The sequence below is a fragment of the Bubalus kerabau genome, chromosome 2, assembly GCF_029407905.1.
Source record: "Bubalus kerabau isolate K-KA32 ecotype Philippines breed swamp buffalo chromosome 2, PCC_UOA_SB_1v2, whole genome shotgun sequence".
NCBI classification, from domain to species: domain Eukaryota; kingdom Metazoa; phylum Chordata; class Mammalia; order Artiodactyla; family Bovidae; genus Bubalus; species Bubalus kerabau.
Window position 1 is genome coordinate 16644908 of NC_073625.1, and position 19508 is coordinate 16664415.

The window sequence follows — 19508 nt, forward strand, 5'->3', positions numbered from 1 at the left end:
ACTTGTAAGTACCCCCAAAGAGGAAAATGGGAGGAAAAGCACATTTGCAGAAGCCTGTGTGGTTCATTATGAATAAATAGGCTGTGTGGTTCCCTAGGAGTGTGGCAGGTCTAATGAATGAGCCTGGCCACCTCCATAGACATTCCAAGGACAAAAGTCCTCCCATGTGTATGCTGACTTGGGCTTCCCTGATAGCTCTGTTGGTAAAGAATCCACCTACAATGCAGGAGACCCTGGTTCGATTCCTGGGTCGGGAAGATCCACTGGAGAAGGGATAGGCTATCCACTCCAGTATTCTTGGGCTTCCCTGGCTGGTAAAGAATCTGCCTGCAATGCAGGAGACTTGGGGTCGATCCCTGGGTTGGGAAGATCCCCTGGAGAGGGGAATGGCTACCCTCTCCAGTATTCTGGCCTGGAGACTTCCATGGACGGTATAGTCCATGGGGTCGCAAAGAGTCGGAAACAACTGAGTGACTTTCACTTTGACTTTCATGCTGACTTGAGCTTCCAAGGTGGCGCTAGTGGTAAAGAACTGCCTGCTAATGCAGGAGAGGTAAGAGACGTGGGTTCAATCCCTGGGCTGGGAAGATCCCCTGGAGGAGGAAATGGCATCCCACTTCAGTATTCTTGCCTGGAGATTCCCAAGGACAGAAGAGCCTGGCAGGCTGCAGTCCATAGGCTTGCACAGAGTCAGACAGGACTGAGTCAGACAGGACTTTAGCACACATGCATGCTGACTTCTGTCTTTCTCAGTTCAGTTCAGTCGTTCAGTGATGTCCAACTCTTTGCGACATAGTGGACTGCAGCATACCAGGCCTTCCTGTCCATCACCAACTCCTGGAGCTTGCTCAAACTCATGTCCATTGAATTGGTGATGCCATCCAACCAGCTCATCCTCTGTCATCCCCTTCTCCTCCGCCTTTAATCTTTCCCAGCATCAGGGTCTTTTCCAATGAGTCAGTTTTCACATCAGGTGGCCAAAGCATTGGAGTTTCAGCTTCAGCATCAGTCCTTCCAATGAATATTCAGGACTGATTTCCTTTCGGATGGACTGGTTTGATCTCCACGCAGTCCAAGGGACTCTCAAGAGTCTTCTCCAACACCACAGTTCAAAAGCATCAGTTCTTTGGTGCTCAGCTTTGTTTATAGTCCAACCTTCACATCCATACATGACTACTGGAAAAACCATAGCTTTGACTAGACAGACCTTTGTTGGCAAAGTAATGTCTCTGCTTTTGAAGATGCTGTCTAGGGTGGTCATAACTTTCCTTCCAAGGAGTAAGTGTCTTTTAATTTCATGGCTGCAGTCACCATCTGCAGTGATTTTGGAGCCCCCCAAAGTAAAGTCTGTCACTGTTTCCATTGTTTCCCCATCTATTTCCCATGAAGTGATGGGACTGGATGCCATGATTTTAGTTTTTTGAATGTTGACTTTTAAGTCAACTTTTTCACCCTCCTCTTTCACTTTTATCAAGAGGCTCTTTAGTTCTTTGCTTTCTTTTCCCCTGATACAAATTGTATCACTATGATTTCATGATGAAATATTAAGAAACAAGACACAGTATTCTTTTTGTATGCCTCATACCACTGACCTTCAATTAATTATCCTTGTTTATCATGCTTGTATGCTCAAAATTTTAATAGATCAGAAAGAGGATGGAAGAAGCCAGGCAGATATTGAGAAGAGGTGGAAGTGGATTTTAAACATTTATTACATAATGGATGGGACTACCCTGGTGGACCAGTGGCTTAGAATCTGTGCTTCTAGTGCAGAGGACATGGGCTTGACCCCTGGTTGTAGAACTAAGATCCCACATGTCATGAGGCATGATCAAACCCAACCCCCCCCTCCAAAAAAAAAAACCAAATAAAAAATTTGTAAAAATCCAATTAAAAGTTATAAACAAAAAATAATGGGAGGTACTACTTGAAAAACAACTACCAAAAAGCACCAACCCTGTGGGACAGGAAATATCTACAGTGTCCATCTGGGACCAGATGGACACAAATGCAGGGTCAGGAGCTTTGTAAGAGGTTCCCTTCAGGGACTATTGTCATTGTTTAGTTGTACAGTCGTGTCCAACTCTTTGCAACCCCATGGATTGTATCTCACCAGGCTCCTCTGTCTGTGGGTTTCTCCAGGCAAGAACACTGGAGTGGGTAGCTATTTCCTTCTCCAGGGGATCTTCCCAGCCCAGGGATCAAACCCGAGTCTCCCGTATTGGCAGGTGATTTCTTTACCGCTGAGCCACCAGAGAAGCCCATTCAGGAATACAATAAGCTATGGTAATACCCCAGATACCAAGTATGCTACCATCAGAAAATCAATACAAATGCCAAACTTTTCTTCTAGTTCCAAGTTACATTAAAATGATTGGAAGGATTGACCTGCATCTGTAGGAAAAAAGAATGAGGCTATGGTTTGTCAGTATGGATCAAATATTTCAATTCATTTAAAGTTACGTTTATCCAATACTTACTGAGTATTCACTGTGTGTCAGGGATTCTTCTAAACACAGAGGCTTTCAAAACTTAAAAGCCAGGAAATAAATTTGCCACGTATGAGTTTCAAAACTTTTCCATGTAAAAAAATAGAAACATAATTATGATATTCAACAAACTGGGGAAAATGTTGGCCCAAAATAGGAAAGACAAATGGTTACTATCCTTAAAATACAAAGAGCTCATCTAATTTTGCAATTGAAAAATTGATGTAAAACTAAAATAGATAATTCAGAGAAGATATATATATATATATATAAATATATGGTTAGTAAATATTTGAAGTGATGTTCATTCTCACTGTTAATAAAAAAATAATAAGTTTAAACAAAATACTTCCCACAATTATAGGAAATAAAATATACAGTTGCCAAGGGTAAGTACATGCACAAAGAAGTTCAAATTTTTGAAAAATCTTTTACTATGAGCTGAATCTAAAAATGTTTAATAACTTTGCTCTAGAGATGGTACTCTAAGTATTTTTCATGAAGAAATAATAAAAAGGCAGACAAAGAATTATATATATGAATACTCATTTAGATATTAGAACAAATAATTTAAAAATAATCTAAATTCTACTGAGGTCAGTGATAAAATAACACTAAATTCAGAAATTGCACTATTATATAGACACTGAAAATAGTGCTTCAAAGATTGACATGGTAAAATAAATAGTCAACAAATATCAAATAAAAAAAGTTAAAATATTGCTAGGTATATTTTTATTTTCCTTTTTATAATTTTCTGTATTCTCTAAATATTCTATAATAAACATATTCTGTTTTTGTAATTGATAAGCCAGTTATAACTTTAATATAATGATGCGACAGTTCATTAAGGAATTATTTATCAAAGTTAATTTTCTAACAATGTTTCAGTAACTATGTTTCTTCATAGAAAATTATTCATTCATAATGATTATATATTTATTATTTATCTTCTTTAGTAGAATGTCAGCTTCTATCTTTGTATTTGTACTATAGCTCTATGTAACAGAGCTTTCTGCACTAAGGGAAATTTTCTCTATCTGTACCATCCAATACAGTAGTCCCCAGACAGACACATATAGTGACAGAATACTGGAAATGTAGCTAGTGCAACTGAGAAATGGGATTTTTTATCTTATTTAATTTTGATTCATGTAAATGTAAATTTATATAGCCAAACACTGTATGGACCATGTAGTTCTAGAGCCAGAATCTTTCCAGGCAAAGAGTATTTGCTAAATGAACACTTGTATAATGCTTGGGTATTATTTGATGACACTGGGATAAGAACAGAGATAAAGTTAGTATTATCCAACATGCATTGATAATATTCATATTAAAAATGGGCCAGTTTGGAAGTTGTTGGCCCTAATATCAAAATGAAGCAGGAAACAGTGGCTCCAATGATACTGAGAAGTGCTCGTGTGTGTCACTCAGTCGTGTCCAACTCTTTTGCCACTCCATGGACTGAAGCCTGCCAGGCTCCTCGTCTGTGGAATTACCCAGGCGTGATTACTGGAGTGGGTTGCCATTTCCTTCTTCAAGGGATCTTCCTGACCCAGGGATCAAACCCTGGTCTCCTGCTCTGGCAGGCAGCTTCTTTACCACTAACGCCACCTAGCACTGTACATATGAAATCATTTAATCCACTCAATCTCAAAAAATGTAAGTAAACCATTTCCTCTAATTTTACACATAAGGAAATGGAGGCACAGAGAAGTAAGGTAACTTATTCAATGACACGCAGCTAACAAAGGCTGGATTCAAATCTAGGTAGCCTGGGTTCACTTGTGTTCTTAGCGTCTGTAATATAATGTCTAGATGAGCAGACACCCTTTCTAATGACTGGGGTGGTGTTTGTTGTCAAAGCTTTAGGTCTAACTTTACATCAAGATGGATTTGGATGGATTTTCTAAGTTGAGCTTACTGTATCCAAGCACAGCGAACATGAGGCAAAATGCCTTTGTTTGGTTTGCAATGCATCTACACCATGGGCCCTCAGCCTCCAGAATCTAATGTCTGATGATCTTAGGTGGAGCTGATGTAATAATAATAGAAACAAAGTGCATAATAAATGTTATGTGCTCGAATCATCCCCAAACCGTCCCCTGCCCCCTGTCCTTGGAAAAATTGTCTTCTATGAGACCAGTCCCTAGTGCCAAAAAGGTTGGGGACCACTGATCTACATAAACTCTTGAAATGTATCCAATAAATATGTACTTTGTTAAACTAAGTGTCAGATGTTGTGTTAGGTTTTTGGAACTACAAATATAAAGAAGCTATGTTACTTTCCAGAAGTTCTTACACTAGTAAAGAAATGTTCATAAAAGGAGATTATAAAATGTGATTAGTACAAAGATGAAAACATAAAACTAGATTCTGGGAGCTGAGAGAGAGAGAAGCACTTGGAAAGAATGGATTCTGACAGTTGGGGGCCCCTATTTGACTCCACTTCTATTCTGCAAACCCCCTGACCCTCATTCACCCCCCAAAGTCATGGTCACAGCTTGTAGATTTGTGTTTGACCCACATTTGCCATTGTTAGCTGGTGACTTCGGGCAAGTTGTTTTTTCTTTCCCTAATGGGTTCAAACATCCCTACCTTATGGATTTTTAAAAAATGAAAGTAAAAGTGAGATCTTACTGTTACAGTCCAGTGCAAAATATAAACCACTATGCCAATGTCAGGAATCTCTCTGATTTGTTCAACTATACCATTGAAAGGGGGTATAAAAGCAAGGTTTTTATGCTAAAAACTCTTGGGGACTAAATGACAGACCCATACATGAATAATGAATGGAATAGACTCCCTGGAAGGTGTCTAGACTTCAGGAGGAGGGGGCAGTATCTGAACTAACATCATCCCAAAGGATCTCATTTGCAAAATGTACTGTTAGTGCCTGGGTTGGCACAAGTGAGTTGCATTAAAGAAGTCTGGTTGGAAGATGAAAGATAAAGGACAGCAAATGGAGTGTGCAAGGCGGTGTGTGCAGGCATCACTGGTAGCAGTATAGATCTACATATGATGTTAGTGGATCACAAGAGGGAGAAAGCGGAGGGCCCAGGAATATTTGAAAAAGAATGGAAATCTGTGAACTATGACTTGAGACTCATCAATTTGGCATAAAAAAACCACGTTTGTGAAACACCATACAGCTTTAAAATTGACTCTGAAAAATAGTTCCCCGTTAGTCTGACAAAGAAAAGAGTAAATAAAACCCTAACACCAGACAGTTTACCTTAACTGTCTTAATCCTCTGTCACCCGGATTTTGTAAGTAAAGAAAAAACCTAGAAAGCTTAAGTTATTTGCTCAAGGCTTCACAGTATAACCAATAAATAAGAAAGAATTTCTTATGTGAAGACCATTTATTTCCACCACACCGTAGAAAACAGGCAGAGTACAAGGAAATGAAGTTGGTTAATGACTGATGTCCTTGGAGAATAAAGTGAAATTGCAATTTAACAGGAGAGTCAGGCCTGGATAAGCTGGGTTGCCAGTTCTGTGGACCGTCTTAGATCTATTTATGAGCCTTTAAAACAATTTTTTTTTTAATTACTTTTTTGGCCTCACTGTGCTGGCATGTGTGATCTCCTTTCCCCAGCCAGGGGTCAAACTTGCAGCTCCTGCATTGGAAGGGCAGTCTTAACCCCTGGACCTCCAGGGAAGTCCCTATGGCCCTTTTAACTGGGATTAATATTAATCAAAGTTTATTCAAGATTTTCAGTGAGTTAAACACGAAAATAAACACAGGAGTAGAGAGTTACGTCAACTTTAACCAGATTCAAGGATGGAGGGCAAAACAGTTACTGCTTGGCCTTTCCCCAGGCAAATTCACTTTCCTGGAGGCCTGTCTGCAATGGCCAGAGGCTGTCTTCTTTGTCAGCAGAGCTCTGAGAATTTGCCTGAAAACAGAAGTTCCTTGGGCCGCCCTGGGGAGCCTGGCATCCCTTGAAATCCTCTTATGAAAGAGGGCTTTTGCCTGAAGCTCTAACTATCTCACAAAAGACAAAGGAAGAGACTGGCAAAATATGCAAGGGATTCCGGCAAGAGAAATGAATTTGGCCTTCATTACCTAACTTTTCAGACAGAAATCTCTTAGAGCGGCCCTTCTCGATTTTTATTGTGCAGCGATCTTGTTAAAAATACAGATTTTTAACAAGGGATCTCGTTAAAATGCAGATTCTAATTCAGTGGGGTAGGGGTGGAGCTTCTGCATTTTTAACAAGCTCCCAGGTGATGCTGACGATGGACCACAGGTTCAGTAGCAAGGTTAGAGCATCCGCTTACAGATAGAATTTGCCCTGATTCTCCACTTGCTATCTTTGGAGCAGAGAGTCTCAGAATTTAGGTCACATTAGACTTTCCTGAGGACCTTGGAAAAAAATGCAAAGTTTGATTGGGTAGACTTGGGTGGTGTCTAGGAATTTGCCTTACTAAGAGATACCTCAGTTGTCCCATTTTCTAATTAATGTAGCTTTAGGGGAAGTACAGTGGGGACCCAAGCTACCCAGCAATGCTCCAGAGGTGCTCAACAGGGCCAGTACGCAGTGTTTGGGACCAGTAAGTCTTAGCTAGTGAGAGGTTCCCTTAATTGGGGAACAGTATAAAATTCAATTAAGGAAGTTCAGCCTAGGGCTTCTGAAGTTCAAAATTATAAATTTTTGAAGTTCAAAATTATAAAATTCAATTAAAGAAGTTCATCAGGACTTCCCTGATGGTCCAGTAGCTAAGACTCTGTGCTCCCAATGCAGGGGGCCCAGGTTCAAGTCTTGCTCAGGGAAATAGATCCTACATGCTACAACTCAGAGTTCACACTCTGCAACTAAAGTTTCTGCATGCCACAACTAATACCTGGCACACAAATATATATACATATATATGTATATGTGTGTATATATGTGTGTGTGTATATATGTATATTTAAATATGTGTATATATGTATCTATATGTGTGTGTGTGTATTGTATATTTAAATATGTGTATATATATAAAGTTCAAACTATAAATTCAGCAAAATAAAATGAGGTTAATGGGGGGGCTTGGGCTTCTGCATTTCTGGGCAGAGAAAAGGAATCTCAGATCTCTCCTGATTACACTCCTGCTCATTTCAGGCTGCAGGACCTGCAATGTGATGGAAGTAGGAGCCGGGGAGAGTGTCGATAACTGACCCCAGACTCCCAGAAGAGGGCATGTATAACAGCTCTTAGAGGTCCCAACACTCTGTAAGAAGGACAGAGGACACATGTAGCTCTCCAGCCACAATTAAGTCATATTTTTTTTGTTTCCAGAAACTGTTTCTATGGAAACTCACCAGCAAGGTCTCTTGGTCTCTGCAAGCAGAGGTCATTTTGAGAGATGTGTGCTTCTGGTGGATGTAAAGTAGCAATATAAAAGTGAGTCATGTTGATCCATGATACAAACCGAGTTGTATTCCTCCTCCCGTTCAGATTACCCCTTGGGGAGGAGAGGGATGACGTGGTTTCAGATGTCCATCCTGAACGATAGGGGAGCACAAGGTGATGGAGAAAAACAAGGTGGGACAGAAAGGGCGGTGAATCAGAAGCCAAGAGAGTAGTCGATGCAGTCCTGGTTCAGCCACTAAGTGACTGAGGTCTTATACCATCACTGGACCTCACCAGTGATATGATGGGTCTTGTGTCCCATCACATAACAGGCATTAGGATAAGGCGGTTAGATGGCATCATCAACTCAATGGACATGAGTTTGAGCAAGCTCTCAGAGTTGGTGATGGACAAGGAAGCCTGGCATGCTGCAGCCCATGGGGTTGCAAACAGTCGGACAGGACTTAGTGACTGAACTGAACTGAACTGAACTGAAACTAGATTGAATATAAAGTCCCATCTAGCTTGGGAATTCTGTGTTTTCATAACTGCAGCCACTGTTTTCTTCTCATCAGTACTCTGATGAGCTGAGAGGAGCTGGGGGAGAACTCTTATTGAATGCCCACTAAAGAATGCATCACATAGTTTGTGTATATGATGATATGTATATGACACGTACTTCTCTAATTTTCATGATGGCATGAAATTCTATGGTGCGAAAAGCCTTATACTCAAGAACTTCTGCCTTTTTCTCCCTGTTCTTTCTGATCCAGTTATTGCTGCAGACTGTATCTCTGATTCCCTAAACCATTCAATCAACTCTCAGAATAAATGGCTGAAGCTTGGTGGCTCCTTTTACAGTGACTTCTCCTTTAAACTGTCATAGGTTTTCTTGGTTTGTTTATTTGGAATATTTAGATAATTAAAAAAAAATATTAGCAGAAGGATGATGACTGATATCTTTCAGTCCTGGAGTTTGGGAGATAAACTGCAGAATAGATTTGGACCCCTTGGGATACATATATCCAGAACTTAAGCCTCACCTCCTTTGTGTGAATCCCTTAAATTATAGCTAATTATTCCTCCCTCTTTCATCTTACAGATCATTGCTCTTTCTTATTTATCCTTTAGCATATTTCAAAGTGTAAGTGAGCAAATTTAGGTAATATATAATCAAAATTTATACCAAACACGGAAATGACTGGGTAGATTAAAGCGAAAGTGTCATTTTAATAATTATGTGTCTCAAAATCAGCAGTTGATACCTTGGAGAAAAGAAGGTGAAAGTGTTAGTAGCTCAGTCGTGTCCTACTCTTTGCAACCCCATGGACTGTAGACCTCCAGGCTCCTCTGCCCATGGGATTCTCCAGGCAAGGCTACCAGAGTGGGTAGCCATTTCCTTCTCCAGGGGATCTTCCCAATCCAGGAATCGAATCTGGGTCTCCTGCATTGCAGGCAAATTCTTTACCATCTGTGCCACCAGGGAAGCTTGGGTAGATTAAAAATATATTCTAAAACCATGCAGAGAGCTTGGTAAGGATCTCTCTGTGGGACTGAACAAGTTTCATAGAAAAGTGAAAGTCTTAGTCTGAAAATCTGGGCCCCTGGGAATGGATCTGGGCAAGAGGAAAGGAGGAATGTTGTTCAGGCTGCAGCCCTGGATCTCCTGCCTGGATACACAGGTCCTGCTGCGCTGCTGATGTCACCAGCTCCGTGAACTGAAGGAGGAGTTCATGACGGCTGATTTCCCATCTTCTCAAGTCTCAAATGGAGATAATAATCCTAAGGTCCTAGGGTGAATATGATAATTAAATGACACATATAAAATTCAACAGAGCCTGGTTCAAGGAACTCAGTCAATAGAAGCTAAGCTAATGATAATGAAAAGAGTATTGAAAGTGAGTAGAGGTTGATCTACTGGCAGATGGAACAAACCGTGGAGATAAATTCTACAGCCAAATTCAAGCAAGAATAAAGCCTAACTTGGGAATTAAGGGTCATAAGGACATTTTCTGAAGTTAAATGATTTCAAATATTTTCAATCCACCACTCTTTTGGAGCTTCATTTGTCTGAAAGCCATGGGTTTAAGAGCCGCTGGCTGATAATCACACTTTATAACGCACAACTCAAAAGGAGATGGAAACTCATGAAAGGGAAGAAATTAATTTGTAGTATTTCTTTCTCCAAGGTGGATTTCACTGATGGCTCAGATGCTAAAGAATCCTCCTGTAATGCAGGAGACCCAGGTTCGAGCCCGGGTTGGGAAGATCTCTGGGAGAAGGAAATGGCAACCCACTCTAGTATTCTTGGCTTGAGAATCCCATGGACAGAGGAGCCTGGTGGGCTATAGTCCATGGGGTTGCAAAGAGTTGGACACGACTGAGCAACTAACACTTTCACCTTCTTTTCTCCAAGGTATCAACTGCTGATTTTGAGACACATAATTATTAAAATGATAAGTGTCTACTGGCAAGTAAAACATTGGAAGCAAAGAAATGAATTACCAAAGAATGGAAAGCTCTGTGGATGATTTTTATTATTTTGAGTCGTTTGTGCTGCTTAGCGGTCTTCAGAGAAAAAAATCAATAAGTATTATTTAGAGCTTCCCTCCAGCTTCCAGTGTTTGGGGAACCTTTTCTCTATCAGTGGGCCTGTAATTTCATCAATATGGTATCATTAGCACTCCACAGTTAGCAATTAACCTTTATCCAACAAGCTCCATTATAGCTTTAGGAGAAAACTGTCAGTCACAGGGAGGATGCTCAGATTTCAGCGGTACAGCTAGTTCTGTTTAAGAGAGATGAAACAGCTGGTGAAGTTAGAGTCAGAACTAGAGTAAGCATCGATTTGAAAGCACCAATTTCCTGTTTTTCAGGCAACTGGAGGAACCAAGGGGGTATCTGTATCAGTCGTTTTCAATTTTGGTAAGAAGTGAAGTGCTTCCCCATAGGGGAACCATTACATCCTGGTTTCTTGCAGGATTCATTTAACAACAGCTCCATTTCAGATACCAAAATACATATGAGTCCTCCAATAGTTACACTACTATATTTGTAGAGTACCTTCACACAGTTACTTCAGATGATCCTCATGACAACAATGGGAGGTTATGTTCTTAAGAACAGTTATGTTCTTTCTTCTGATTGGAAAGTAACACTCACAAAGGTAAAGTAAACCACCCTTCCTCCCACAGCTGTTAAGTAGCACAAAGCCCTGGTCATTCTTACACACTTTCATAAGTACTTTTGAGCCAAAAGGTATTCCTGGATCCATTCCCCTGATCTACCAGTTAATTTCTGGATGGCCTTGAAAGTTGCCTATTTGACACTCAGAGTTCTCGGTTGTAAAATCAGCTGTAAGAACATGGAGCTGGACTGTAAGCTCATTTCTAGATGTGAGATCTATGATTCTAGACATCTCCAAATTAATTTTATATCTCAGCAAGAGTACTGCAGTATTAATTATTGATGCAATTACATCACAATGCCCTAGTCACGGTCCTAGCATATATATTGTAAGAATATTGATGTTTTTAGTAACATGAACACACTGCAGCCTTTGTCTTTTACATTTTTGCAGAGTTTTTGTTGACTCTTTAAAATACTGTCCAACGTTTACAGATTATATTCATAATCATATTAACCATTAATTTCCTCCTAAGTCTAAAAAATTGCTTCTGACATGTATTATAAGTAACTGGAATGATTTAAGTAGTCAACAGAAAATAACTAAGAGACGGATGGAGTAGTGCTTCATTCATGCTGTTTATGTTAATGTGAATTGGCTGGCATATAAAATGTCATTAGTGAAGGAGAAAAAGATTCCAGAGACACATCTACAAATAATCCATGTATTTAGATGAAAAAATTCCAAGTAGAGAAAGAAATGCCCCATTTTAATTTGTCAGAGACTGAATTAAATCTAGAAAGACATATAAGCTTTTATTAAGAAGATTTACTTTTTGTATAATATATAAAGACAGTTGGTTTCAAAGATTAAAATTGAATAAAATCCAGTAGAGGAACAGTGACTTTTTAAATCCAGAAAATCTTTTGCAGGGAGAAAAAAGGAGAAAACAACCTATGAATTGTATTTAAAAACCCTTGAGAATGTTCCTTGGGTTGTCTAGCTCTTAAAGAAAAATCTTATGGGTGTTGCTCCTTCATCTTGCTGCTGCTACTGCTGCTAAGTCACTTCAGTCGTGTCCAACTCTGTGCGACCCCATAGGCGGCAGCCCACCAGGCTCCCCAGTCCCTGGGATTCTCCAGGCAAGAACACTGGAGTGGGTTGCCATTTCCTTCTCCAATGCATGAAAGTGAAAAGTGAGAGTGAAGTCACTCAGTCGTGTCCAACTCTTAGAGACCCCATGACTGCAGCCCACCAGGCTCCTCCATCCATGGGATTCTCCAGGCAAGAGTATTGGAGTAGGGTGCCATTGCCTTCTCCCCTTCATCTTGCTAGAGGCCAACTTTAAAAGGAGTTACATTTTCTTTGATTGCATGTTCCACTTACAGCTATGAAGTTTGCAAAGGGTTTAACAGGAATGGAGATCTGGAACACAATGATTACTGTGATAGACACACTTTATTTATCTTTATTTATTTTAGGGAAGGGCACTTCTTTTTCAATGAAGGAAAAAATTCTGAAGATGACTTTCCTTGAGTCATTTATTCAAAATTCCATATCACTTCCAGTGCAGGTTTTTTTTTAATTAATTAATTTATTATAATTGGAAGCTAACTACTTTACAATATTGTGGTGGTTTTTGCCATACATTGACATGAATCAGCCACGGGTGCACATGTGTCCCCCTGTCCCAAACCCCCCCCACCCACCTGCCTCCCTATCCCATCCCTCTGGGTTGTCCCAGTGCACCGGCTTTGAGAGCCCTCTTTCATGCATCGAACTTGGACTGGCCATCTATTTCACATATGGTAATATACATGTTTCAATGCTATTCTCTCAAATCATCCCACCCTCACCTTCTCCCACAGGATCTGTGTCTCTTTTGTTGTCTTGCATATAGGATCATCATTACCATCTTTCTAAATTCCATATATATGCATTAATATACTGTAATTGGTGTTTCTCTTTCTGACTTCCTTCACTGTGTATAATAGGCTCCAGTTTCATCCACCTCATTAGAACTGATTCAAATGCATTCTTTCTAATGGCTGAGTAATACTCCATTGTGTATATGTACCACGACTTTCTTACCCATTCATCTGCCGATGGACATCTAGGTTGCTTCCATGTCCTGGCTATTGTAAACAGTTATGCGATGAACATTGGCATGCATATGTCTCTTTCAATTCTGGTTTCCTCAGTGTGAATGCCCAGCAGTGGGATTGCTGGGTCATAAGGCAGTTCTATTTCCAGTTTTTTAAGGAATCTCCACACTGTTCTCCATAGTGGCTGTACTAGTTTGCATTCCCACCAACAGTGTAAGAGGGTTCCCTTTTCTCCACATGCTCTCCAGCATTTATTGTTTGTAGACTTTTTGATGGCAGCCATTCTGACTGGCTTGAGATGGTACCTCATTGTGGTTTTGCTTTTCATTTCTCTGATAATAAATGATGTTGAGCATCTTTTCATGTGTTTGTTAGCCATTTGTATATCTTCTTTGGAGAAATGTCTGTTTAGTTCTTTGGCTTATTTTTTATTGGGTCATTTATTTTTCTGGCATTGAGTTGCATGAACTGCTTGGAGATTAATTCTTTGTTAGTTGCTTCATTTGCTGTTATTTTCTCCCATTCTGAAGGCTGTATTTTCACCTTGCTTATAGTTTCCTTTGTTGTGCAAAAACTTTTAAGTTTAATTAGGTCCTGTTTGTTTATTTTTGCTTTTATTTCCATTACTCTGGGAGGTAGGTCATAAAGGATCTTGCTGTGATTTATGTCAGAGAGTGTTTTGCCTATGTTTTCCTCTAGGAGTTTTATAATTTCTGGTCTTACACTTAGATCTTTAATCCATTTTGAGTTTATTTTTGTGTATGGTGTTAGAAAGTGTTCTAGTTCTTTTACAGGTGATTGACCAGTTTTCCCAGCACCACTTGTTAAAGAGATTGTCTTTTCTCCATTGTATATTTTTGCCTCCTTTGTCAAAGTTAAAGTCAAAGATTTCCGTGCTTGTGATGGGTCTGTTAAGATTTTGTATTTCTTCCGGTCCATTTTTGGAAGGTTATACTTTTCTAATAATTCATCCAATTCTTCCATTTTATTAGCATATAATAGTCTTTTATGATCCTTTGTATTTCTGTGTTGTCTGTTGTGACTTCTCCATTTTCATTTCTAATTTTGTTGATTTGATTCTTCTCCCTTTTTTTTCTGATGAGTCTGGCTAATGATTTGTCTATTTTATTTATCTTCTCAAAGAACAAGATTTTAGTTTTGTTGATTTTTGCTATAGTCTCCTTTGTTTCTTTTTCATTTATTTCTGCTCTAATTTTTATGATTTCTTTCTTTCTAACCCTGGGGTTTTTCATTTCTTATTTTTCTAGTTGCTTTAGGTATAAAGTTAGGTTATTTATTTGATTTTTCTCTTGTTTCTTTAGGTAAACTTGTATTGCTATGTACCTTCCCCTTAGCACTGCTTTTACTGAATCCCATAGGTTTTGAGTTGTTAGTTTTCATTTTCATTTACTTCTGTGCATATTTTGATTTCCTTTTTGATTTCTTCTGTGATTTGTTGGTTATTCAGAAACGTGTTGTTTAGCCTCCATATGTTTGTATTTTTAACAGTTTTTTTCCCCTGTAGTTGACATCTAATCTTACTGCATTGTGATCAAAAAAGATGCTTGAAATGACTTTTTTTTTTTTACTTTACCAAGGCTAGATTTATGGCTCAGGATGTGATCTATCCTGGAGAATGTTCTGTGTGAACTTGAGAAAAAGGTGAAATTCAATTCATTGTTTTGGGGTGAAATGTTCTATAGATATCAATTAGGCCTCATTGGTCCATTGTGTCATTTAAAGTTTGTGTTTCCTGGCTAATTTTCTGTTTGGTGTATCTATCCATAGGTGTGAGTGGGGTTTTAAAGTCTCCCACTATTATTGTGTTACTGTTAATTTCCCCTTTCATACTTGTTAGCATTTGTCTTACATATTGAGGTGCTTACATGTTGGGTGCATATATATTATTAATTGTTTTATCTTCTTCTTGGATTGATCCTTTTTTATGTAGTGTCCTTCTTTGTCTCTTTTCATGGTCTTTATTTCAAAATCTGTTTTATTTGATATGAGTTTTGCTGCTCCTGCTTTGTTTTGGTCTCCATTTGTATGAAATATCTTTGCAGCCCTTTACTTTTAGTCTGTATGTGTCCTTTGGTTTGAGGTGGGTCTCTTGTAGACAGCATATATAGGGTTCTTATTTTTGTATCCATTCAGCCAGTCTTTGTCTTTTGGTTGGAGCATTCAACCCATTTACATTTAAGGTAACTATTGATAAGTACGACCCCATTGCCATTGTTTTATTGTTTTGGGTTTGAGTTTATAAACCTTTTCTGTGTTTCCTGTCTAGAGAAGATCCTTTAGCATTTGTTGAAGAGCTGGTTTGGTGGTGCTGAATTCTCTCAGCTTTTGCTTGTCTGTAAAGCTTTTGATTTCTCCTTCATATTTGAATGAGATCCTTGTGGGGTATAGTGATATGGTTTGTTGTTTTTTTTTTTTTAACTTTACAATATTGTATTGGTTTTGCCATATATCAAAATGAATCCGCCAGGTTTTTCTCTTCTATCTGCAGGGGAACTGTCCAAAGCAGGCCCTGCATTTCGTGCACTTCCCAGGTCTAAGCCGCTTAGGTTCAGGTTCTCGGGTACTCCACAGAGGCACAGACTCCGTTGGGTGTGCATTTTGTGCCCTTCCCAGGTTCGAGCAGCTCAGGCAACCAGGTGCTTGGCGAGTGTGCAGTCCCAGGTGGGCCGTGGGTCTTAATCACCTCCCTGGTCCCAGCCGCTTGGTTTCCCAGGTGTGGCATGAGCACCATCTCAGGTATGCCGTATGTCTCCTCTGGGGAGCTGATCTCTGGCTGCGACCCTCCTGGGAGATGTCAACCGTCCAGGATCTCAGGAAGATGTGGTTAGCAACTGGGAGCCTTCTCACAGTTTAGTGGAGGGTGCTGGTCTCTGGGGCTGAGATTGGAGCAGCCCCTTGCCTTCCCGCTCTGGCTGTTGCCCACCTGCCTCTCTGCCTCTGGCCGGGGAGGGGCCGGTCTACAGCCGGCTAGCTCTCCTTTGGTATTCATAAAATCTTTTGTTCTGTGAGCAGCCAGGCTGTGAGTTAGAGCCTTTTGTGGGAAAGTTCTCTCTCTCTTTTTTCCTCTCTGGTGATCCCACAATTCGGGTTGCTATCTCACGTTAGCTCCTTCAGATTGTCCTCAGGGCGTTCAGGCCTGATCCTTACCCTAAGCATGCAGCCCGTGCCTCCCTGTCCAGACCCTGCTCGCTGGTGGCAGACGTGAGCATCTGGGCTACTTCTTTGCTGGGTGTTGCAGTTAGGCGTGTACTCTGTAGTTTTTTTTTTTTCCCCCCTCCCAGTTATGTTGCCCTCTGAGATTCTAAAACTCCCCACAGACCCACCTGTGAGAGGATTTCCTACTGTTTGGAAACTTCTCCTTCATGACTCCCTCCCCAGGACGGGTCTCTGTCCCTAACTCTTTTGTCTCTCTTTTTGTCTTTTATATTTTGTTCTACCTCCTTTCGAAGGGAATGGGCTGCCTTTCTGGGTGCCTGGTGTCCTCTGCCAGTGTTCAGAAGTTGTTTCGTGGAAGTTGCTCAGCATTAATTAAAATGCTCTTTTGATGAATTTGTGGAGGAGAAAGTGGTCTCCCTCTCCTATTCCTCCCCCATCTTGGGACTGCCCCTGTTGCAGGTTTTAATAATGATGCATACATATAGGTTATTAATGCCTTTTTAGAAACACAACTGACATGGTAGCATTGTTTTTCCTTGTCTTTCACATCAATATTATATTACTATAGTCATCAACGTTATAGTTATTACGTGGATTTAAAGTTCTCCTATAAATAAATAAAATTAAAAAAAAAAAAAAAAAACATTCTCCTAAAGGCAAATGTAAGCAAGAACAGTACTAAGAGGCAAGTTAAAAATGCCTACATGAGAAAAGAAGAATGATTTCAAATAAACAACCTACCTGTACAGCTCAAGGAGCTAGAAAAAAGAACAAAATAAGCCCAAAGTTAGTAAAAGGAAAGAAATGACAAAGATTAGAGCAGAAATAAATGAAATAAAAAAATAGAAAAATAATAACGAAATTGAGTTTGTTTTTTTTTAAGTAAACAAAATTGACAAACCCTGACTTAGACCAAAACAAAAATAAAAAGGATAAGAGACTACTATGAACAATTGTACACCAAAAACTGGATAACCTAGAAAAATGTGCAAATTCTTAGAAAAACACAGCTTAACAAGACAAAATTATGAAGAAATATAAAGACTGACCTCACCTATAACTAGGATGGAGATTGAATCAGTAATCAAAAACTTCCCTATAAGAAAAGCCCAGGACCAGATAGTTTCACTGGTGAATTCTATTAAACATTTAAAGAAGAACTAACACCAATCCTTCTCAAACTCATTCAAAAAATTGAAGACGAGGGAGCACTTTCAAATTATAAAGCTAGCATTATTGGTAAGCCAGACAAAGACTCCACAAAAAAAAAGAAAAAAAAAAAAAAACCCCAAAAGTATAGGTCAACAAACTAGGGTAATATAGATGAAAAAATCCTCCACAAAATACTAGTGAACTAAATGTAATCACACATTAGAAAGATCACGCATAGGCTGTTTCAACCTATGAAAGTCAATTAATACAATGTACCACATTAACAGAATAAAGCATTCAAATCACATGATCATGACAATAGAGGCAGAAAACATATTTGACAAAATTCAGCACCCTTTCATAAAAGAATTGCTCAACAAACAAGGAAGAAATCACCTCAACATAAAAAAGACCATATATGAAAAGCCCACAGCTAATGTACTCTGCAGGAAAAGACAGAGAGTTTTTTCTCTAAGAGCAAGGAGGCAAGGATGTCCGCTCTCACCACTTCTATTTAACTTAGTACTGAAAGGCCCAGGTAGAGCAATTATGCAAAAAAAAAAAAGGAAGAAAGTAAACAGCATGAACTTACATATATAGAAAACCCCAAAAAGTCACAAGAAAGAAACTTTCAGAAGTAATAAACAAATTCATTGGAGTTACAGGATCCAAAATCAACACACAAAAGTCAGTTGTGTTTCTGTATGCTGCTGCTAAGTCACTTCAGTTGTGTCCGACTCTGTGCGACCCCATAGAGGGCAGCCCACCAGGCTCCCCCGTCCCTGGGATTCTCCAGGCAGGAGTGTTTCTGTATACTAACAAGGAAAACAACTGCATTTGCAATAGTGAAACCTAGTATAAGGCCACCTGATGTGAAAAGCCAGTTCATTGGAAAAGACCCTGATGCTGGGAAGAAGAGGGTGGCAGAGGACAGGTGGTTAGCAGATCACCGACTCCATGGACATGAATCTGAGCAAACAGCGGGGGATAGTGAAGGACAGAGGAGCCTGCGGTGCTGCAGTCCATGTGGTTGCAAAGAGCTGGACTTAGCCACTCAACCACAGGAACAAGAATATTACTTAGGCTGCAGGTTTCTTATTTTGGTGGATGTTCTAGGATTCAAATATACATCCGTAAGTCATCAGAAGCTGCTTTCAAATATTATGCAACTTCATATACTGTGCAATAACTTATAATAGTATGCTTTCATTTCCTCCCTCAAATCTTTGCACTGTCTTTGTTATACACATTACTTCTATACTTGTTATAAACGCCACAATACATAATACACTGTTACTAGTTTTGCTTTAGACAATTATGTTTTAAAACGGTTAAAAATAGGGAAATGTGCCTTTTATATTTATCTTTCTTTTTACCATATTGGAATATCTTGACATCTTTGTGTAAATCTAAATTTCCACCTGGCATCTCATTCCTTCAAACTAGAAAGCTTCCTTAAACATCCCTGGTGGTGCAAGTATTTTGGCAGTGAATTCTCTAAGCTTTTGTTTGTCTGGAGAACTCTTTATTTCACCTTCATTTTAAAAAGATATTTTCATTGGGTCGAGAATCTGGGTTGCCAGGTTTTTGTTTTTTAAGACTCAGAAGAGGTCACATTACTGTTTTGCATGGTTTCCGAAGATAATTTTGCTGATTTTCTTTCTTTATATGTATGTTTCTTTTTACTCTGGCTACCTTCAGGATTTTTTTCTTTATCCTTGATTTTCAGCATTTTTGCTATGATATGTTCAGGGACTTGGGGGAAGTGTTTACTTACTCTTTTTCTTTTAATTCTCTGCAGTGGCTTCCCAGGTGGCTCAATGGTAAAAAATCTGCCTGCCAGTGCAGAAGCTACAGGAGATGCAGGTTCGATCTCTGGGTCTGGAAGATCCACTGGGGGAGGAAATGGCACCCCACTCCAGTATTCTTGCCTGGGAAATCCCATGGACAGAGGAGCCTGGAGGGCTACAGTCCACAGGGTTGCAAAGAGTCAGAGATGACTGAGTGAAGGAGCAGGCATGCACACATTCTCTGAAATGCTTGGATCTGTTTGATTTCTTTCATTAAGTTTGGAAAATTCTGTAAATTGATTTGGGCTGCATGTGACAGAGAAC